The sequence below is a fragment of the Polypterus senegalus genome, unplaced genomic scaffold, assembly GCF_016835505.1.
Source record: "Polypterus senegalus isolate Bchr_013 unplaced genomic scaffold, ASM1683550v1 scaffold_4789, whole genome shotgun sequence".
NCBI lineage: Eukaryota > Metazoa > Chordata > Cladistia > Polypteriformes > Polypteridae > Polypterus > Polypterus senegalus.
The window spans coordinates 84292-91616 of record NW_024378876.1 but is presented as its reverse complement, the minus strand read 5'-3'; the positions used below and the strand labels follow the sequence as shown (position 1 = coordinate 91616).

Genomic DNA, 7325 nt, shown 5'->3' with positions numbered 1-7325 from the left:
GGAACATGCAGAATCTGTTAATGTGGGTTTGAAACTGTACAAACATTCAAACAAAGCCATTTTGATAATTGAATGGTACAGGATGTTACATTCAAAGGTGGTATCAGATGTTAAGTTTAAATTTAAAATATTTTGCCACAGAAAACCAACCAGAAATGGTTTAGTGAAATTAATTGACTTAGGAAATCCATATAGTCTTAACAATTTCTGAAATGAAAATGCCAACCAATTGTTTATCTGTTGGGAGTTTCTTAAGGGAGATAAAATGAGCAGAAAAACCAAACTAGTATCAAATTGCTGAAAATAGTAATGATGAAATCCATTTTTAATGCTATGATAGTGTTTCTTATTTAATTTTCTTGCACCTGTCATTTGTTTTTTTCTTAGCTTTTTTTCACTGTGCATTAATATTTTAATCATGGAGATTTTGATTAGAGCTTTAGTTTCTTGTATTACTTCAATGGCATTATTAAAATAATAAGTTTATGGTTTTTCCATCATATTTGTTTTTTATGGCCATCACCCTTTGCTTACAGGTATATGTTTCACAGAAAAAACAACCCAGGATTGCACAGTGTGTTACATCAGAATGATGCCATTGCAATTACCATGTTATTATCCAAGATTAGGGATAATTCCTAGTACTTTAGCCACTTTTCTGACCCAAGGAATCCAATTGTGGAATTTATTCTCTTTGTTTGAAGAAAGTCAAGCATTGTTAGCAATTATCAACAGCATTTTGTGGCTATTGTGCCAGTCATTGGCATGGAGCTGGACAGTTTGACATCCATGGCAGAGCGACGGGCACTGAGCAGGCTCCTGTGAATCATGGAGAATCCACTGCAACCACTAAACAGTATTATCTCCAGACAGAGGAGCAGCTTCAGCAACAGACTGCTGTCACTGTCCTGCTCCACTGACAGACTGAGGAGATCGCTTCCTCCCCACACTATGGAACTCTTCAGTTCCACCCATGGAGGTAAACGTTAACATTATACAACATTATTTTCTGTTTTACCTGCATTTTATCACTCTTTAATTTAATATTGTTTTTTATCAGTATGCTGCTGCTGGAGTATGTGAATTTCCCCTTGGGATTAATAAAGTATCTATCTATCTATCACTATTAAAATCCTACCCATAACCACCTGAAAATGCACAATGCATGACATCATTAGCAGACCACATAATGTTTGGTGTATGTGCTCCTTGCAAGTTTAGGATAGTGTCAGTAGTGATACTTATGATTAGAACATTTCCTGTTTTTTTTAATGTAAAGGTTTTTGGTTAATGTTTTAAACTTAAATACAGATCGGTTTGGTTCTTGGTAATGACTCAAACTCAAATTTTTGACTTTATTTCATTTCCTGATCTTTTATCAATAAAATTCTCTCTGTCTCATCCTGAATTAGTATACCTGGATCTTTGTTTATATATACTGAAAATAACTGTAGCAAGATAGCGATATTATTATAGCATTATTCCACAAAGAAAAATTGAGTAATGGGCACCAGACAACTGGTTTTGCAAAAAGAGCTAAATTTCTTTATTTTTCTTTGAAAAGCAGTAAATGAATAGGTTATGGTTTTATAATGAATATCGTAAACAAACCTGAGGAAGTCCATTATTGATGACAAGGAAGGTGATTGATTCTTGATGAAGGGCTCCAGTTTAATTGGTAACGAATGGTATCACATGGTCTATAATCCCACTGCACTGTTTTCCATCCACAAATAAGATATGAGGTTTTACTTTTTCATGGAGGAGTATGATATGGATTTCAATTAATACTTTAATACTATAAAATATTTATAGGTATTTTTGTATTTTTTGTAGATATTTTGAAAATCAGATTTCTTCACTGTTATGGTGTTTAGGCTGTTGAATGAAATCTACAATAAATATCCAAAATTAATAAAGGGGTTATTACTGACAGACTGAGGAGATCGTCCTCCCCACACTATCGACTGTTCCACCCCTAAACGTTAACATTATTCAAAGTTATTGTCTTTTTTTACCGGCATTTTTATTACTCTTTAATTTAACATTGTTTTTTGTATCAGTATGATGCTTCTGGATTATGTAAATTTCCCCTTGGGGATTAATAAAGTATCTATCTATCTATCTATCTATCTATCTATCTATCTATCTATCTATCTATTAGTGAACGTGAATTCAAATGCCAGGAAAGCTGATGTTATTTCAATCAGCTCTAAGCATGAAAGAGGAGTCCACCTGCATTACTGGTAAAGTTAAACCAGTATTGTTCTGATATTTACGTAGAAGTAGCCTTTAGTAATAACAAAGCTTCCTGAGTGTGTGTGTGGACAATTTTTCAGGATGTCAATGAGCTAACTTCTCCCCTCTTATTTGCTTTTCTTTCTTTATTTATTGTTATTTAATCACCCTATTCAATTTCTTGTATTAGAAATGTGTTATTTTTCTCAAACCCCTTGGGGTCAGCAATTGTAAAGCACCCCTGGAGCAATTGGAGGTTAAAGGCCTTGCTCAAGGGCCCAGGATCCCTTTTGGCAGTAACGGGATTTGTACCCACAACCTTACAGTAACGGATTTGAACCCCAACCTTCCAGATACCAGCACAGATCCTTAACCTCAGAGCCACCACTTTGAAACTTTACCACCTTTCTGTAAGACAGCAGCTCTGAGACAAAGCACTACTTTAATCAAAGGCACTGGTCTTTTGATGATGAGGTGGAGCAGCTGCAGTAACTAAACATAATTAAATACTTCTTGACATGTAAAATTTAGAACTGTCAAAATGTAGACATATATTAAGTTGAGGCACTACGTTCCTTCTTGTCAACATCACTCATGCTTCCACAATTCTAACAGAGGTAAAGATGCCCCTCTTTGAATCAGATCAAACAGTTATGCTGTAGTAATAACGTCGAGGAGACTGGGCAACTGCTAATGATAAACTAGTGCTGATTTGCTTTTTATTATAATTCAAACCTTTCATATCCACCCATTCTGGAGGACCTATTCAAAGTTCATAGAGGATGACTCTACTAATTCCACGACATAAATATTTATATCTATACTCGTCAATCTATGAAAGGCTATGTAAATACAGCAGCGGAATGGCTTTTTGAGACTGTAAAATTAGAATTATGTCCGTTTGTACCATGCAATGCATCTTTACAAAGCATTGCTTTTCTGCTTAGTTGAAACGCTGTTTGAAAATAAAATTACATTTTAAATTAACGCTACGTAGGTTTCCATTAAACGAAGGTTAGCTGTAACGTTTTAACACCTTTTGTGACATTTTGGTTTATATATACATCGGGCTGCTTTTTTCTTAATATGAACGCAAGACATGGGAAATAAACTGCCTGACAATGACTGTTACCTGTTTGCTTGCAATTTGCAAGACCTACTGATTCCAACACAGTGTTCTGATTGGCCGAACCTCTAAGAAATATATACATATTATAATAAGCAATAACGTCACTTCCTTATATTGTGCGTCATGAAAATTTTTCCAACTTGATATTTAAGTAACGCATCTTTCATGTAGTGATGGGCGGAGTGAAGCCTCACGAAGCATAAAAACGTTTGAAGCAATTGTGTCGGAAATCGTATCGAAGCATCAAATCATTTGACACTCACCTCTCCAGTGACCCTCCTGGCCATTTTCATTAACATTACACAAACTCATGATCCACTTCAATGACGTCTGTTATAACTTATTGCTTTTATTTTTTCGCTGCTACAGACTGACAACGAAGAGAAGGGTTCGTCAGCACTTTCTAGTGTCTGATATCTAAAAAATATAAATATATATATAACTAACGCCGACAAGCAGAATGTACTATACGATAGCAAGAGTTAAACAAAATAAGACGCCTCACTCATGGATTCCCGGCTCTTTCAATTAGTATTTACTTTTGCACTGTATCACTATAATCGGTCCTGTTATTAGTATTATAATTAACCCTCATCTTTTCTTGAGATCACATTTAATAGCCTTAAATGTTTTCTTTGGTCTGACTTAATTAAAACGGAGTAGACGGAAAATAAAGGTTTATCCCTGTACTTTGCCATGATATAGGTAAGCACATTTGAGAAAGAAAAGGTGAAATCCATAAATCTGTTGTTATTATTCGATCAAATATTGAAATATTTCATTTATTAATACTTTACAATATTTTGTGAAGCACGAAAATAACGAGTTTGCTACAAAGAAATGACGCTGTCAATGGCTCAACGAAGGTGGTTCCTTTTCAAATTCTGAGCGTAGTGCTAGCCCGAGTTCGATCAGACTTAAAGGCTCATCAAAATTAACAATAATAAAAAAGTGATCAGAATTGAAATCTTTATAACCAATTTGAACTAAATAATTTTGAGATATACTGTGGAAGGATCGCATAAGAGATCTGTTCGGGAATCACCCTACTCAAAATCGCCATCAAAATGCGATGTCTAATTGCGGACGCCAGCTCACGTATTTGCATTAATCCATTTCTATTCATTGCCATTTGACGTCCATGAACCCCTCCATTGCATAAGGCAGTGGTTCTCAACCTGTGGGGCGGGCCCCCTAGGGGGGCACGAAGTAACAAAAAGGGGGGCGCGAAGATGTGAAAAAGAAAACAAGAATCAAAAATATGAAAAAATCATCTGTTGGAAACAAAACAAATTAACTTAAACTACATTCGGATACTAGAACAATAAATAGAGTTAGATAAATGTCGATAAAAGTAGGTAAAGTAAAATATACATCTACATTTCAAAAAAAAATGTTAGGGGGGCGCGATTAAAACTGTTATAAAAACTCGGGTCGCAAATACTTAAAGGTTGAGAAACGCTGGAATAAGGTGATAACAAACCCACTGTGGTAGATCAGGGGTATTCCAGAAAGCAGGTTATGTGACATACCCGGGTAAGTTTAAGGGTAAGTTAGTGGATAACCTCAACTTTCGGTTCCAAAAACGGAGGTAACTTTCTGGGTATGTATGTAACCATAGCAGCTTACTCTCTGAAGATAACCTGCCACAGAGCAGGTTATGTTCCAGGGTAAGTTTGTTTCAGAAGGTTACTGAGCATGGCGTGCCCTTTTGATGACGATCCTGTGGACGTGGAAGCACAAATTAGACGAGGTTTTTTCCGCCGGGAGAGAGTAATAAGACCGCGTATTGATGTCTTTTCATTTCCAAATGATTTTTTAAAAGAGCGTTATCGGTTTTCAAAATAATCGTTAATTTACTTGACCCATCTCTTGGCACCGCATATTGCACATGTCACAAACCGCGGGTCTGCGCTTAGCACAGAAAACATTCTGTGCATAGCACTTCGGTTTTTTGCCTCAGGGCATTTTTTGTATAATGTGGGCGATGCAGAGCATGTGGGAAAGGCAACTGTGCGTAGAGCCGTTCGACAGTATGTCTGGCACTGAAACACTTCTTACACACGTTTGTACAGTTCCCTGGCCATAAACCTCTGCGTGTAATTAAAGAGGAATTCCACAGAGTGGCAGGTTTGTCCTTTGTAGTAAAATTCATGACGCATATTTAATATGTAGTCATACTATTTATATCAATAGATGTATTCATCCTGCACACACACTTGATACTTCCCTATATGACTTTCTATTTCAGGGTTTCCAAATGTAATTGGGTGCATTGACGGCACCCACATTCCTATTAAAGCTCCTTCAATGAATGAGGGAGACTATGTTAATAGGAAATCTATTCATAGTATCAATGTGCAGGTAAGAACTGGATTTTGTGTCCTTAATTTTTTGCCTTGTTAAAATCAGTAAACTCATTACAGTTTTCCACTTTTCAACCACAGGTAATATGTGAGGCAACCCACATTATTACTAATGTTGAGGCAAAATGGCCAGGATCTGTGCACGATGCCAGAATTTTCCGTGAGTCATCATTATGCCAGACATTTCAGCAGGGTATGTTTCGCTTTATGAAATATTGTTTTTTTTCCTTTGCACTATATTTGTGTTGTACACTTGAATCATTACAGGACAGTACAATGGTTACTTGCTGGGGGACAGAGGATACCCTTGTCTGCCCTGCTTAATGACACCCTACCCTGAACCTGATCCTGGACCACAGACACGCTTTAACCTGGCTCACAGCCGAACACGGGCCAAGGTGGAGATGACCATAGGGATCCTCAAGTCTAGGTTTCATTGTCTGCGTGGGCCCGGGTCAGTCCAGAGAGGGCATGCGACATCATAGTGGCTTGTGTTGTGCTTCACAACATTGCCCCTATAAGAGGAGAGAGCCACCCTCCTTGTATTGAAGAGGATGGCCCAGAGGAACCCCTACAGATTTTTCCATACAACAGAGATGGAAGACTTTTGAGAGACAGGATTTCTCAGAATTACTTTTATTAAATTGTGTGCACTGGTCTGCGGTGTGGTTGATTTCTTTATTTCCTGAAAAACAATGAAAGTGAAATAAAATGTGTTTTTTGTATTACATTGCTTTATATTTTTATCCGGAGGATATCGCGCATTAGTCGAGGTACGGCTGCAATTCTTGAGAGACGACCTACCAAAAATTATTGCAGGGACGCGAGCACGAATCCCGCTCAAGGCACATTGCCGAATGGAAAAAAAAAACTTTCTCTTCAACGAACGGTGCTTTGAATCCTACATTGCAGTTGTAGTTTGTTTATTTTCTTTTTGATTAAACGAAAACTGTTTAGTGTATGATTTGTCAAGGAACACACAGACAACAAGCAAAGTTAAAAATCACACTTAAACAAACTACCTGCCCATTCTATTGAATCATAATTATAACAAATAATAATGCATTTCACTTCCTTATAAAGTGCCTTTACTATATCGTCTGAGAAGGCTGCACAGATAATCAAGAAGGATAAAATAAAAATGAAAGCACAATAAGATTTAATAAATAATAGTGCACAGCTTTGTGTTTGTATATATTTATAACATTTGGGAACTAATATATTCTAGTTGATGCTGACAATTAATTTGAAGTAGGTAAAATTAAATATTTGGAAATATTGCAAAGTAAACAGTAAACAGCATACACAGCACTTATATATATATATATACTAGCAAAATACCAGCCTTGAGCTGGAGAAGTAGTGTGTTAAAGAAGCAATGAAAAGAAAAGGAAACATTTTGAAAATAACGTAACCTGATTGTCAATGTAATTGTTTTGTCACTGTTGTGAGTGATGAGTGTTGTTGTCATATATATATATATATATATATTTTTTACACACACACATAAACATATATATATATACATATCTATACATATACACTATATACATACATATATATCTACATATATACACACACATATATACACA

At 36.1% G+C, this 7325-nt stretch overlaps 1 pseudogene; it reads left to right on the top strand.

Annotated features, from left to right (window-relative positions):
- The first annotated feature begins 4862 nt into the window (after positions 1-4862).
- LOC120519701 lies at positions 4863-6398 on the top strand (annotated as a pseudogene).
- Positions 6399-7325: the final 927 nt, after the last annotated feature.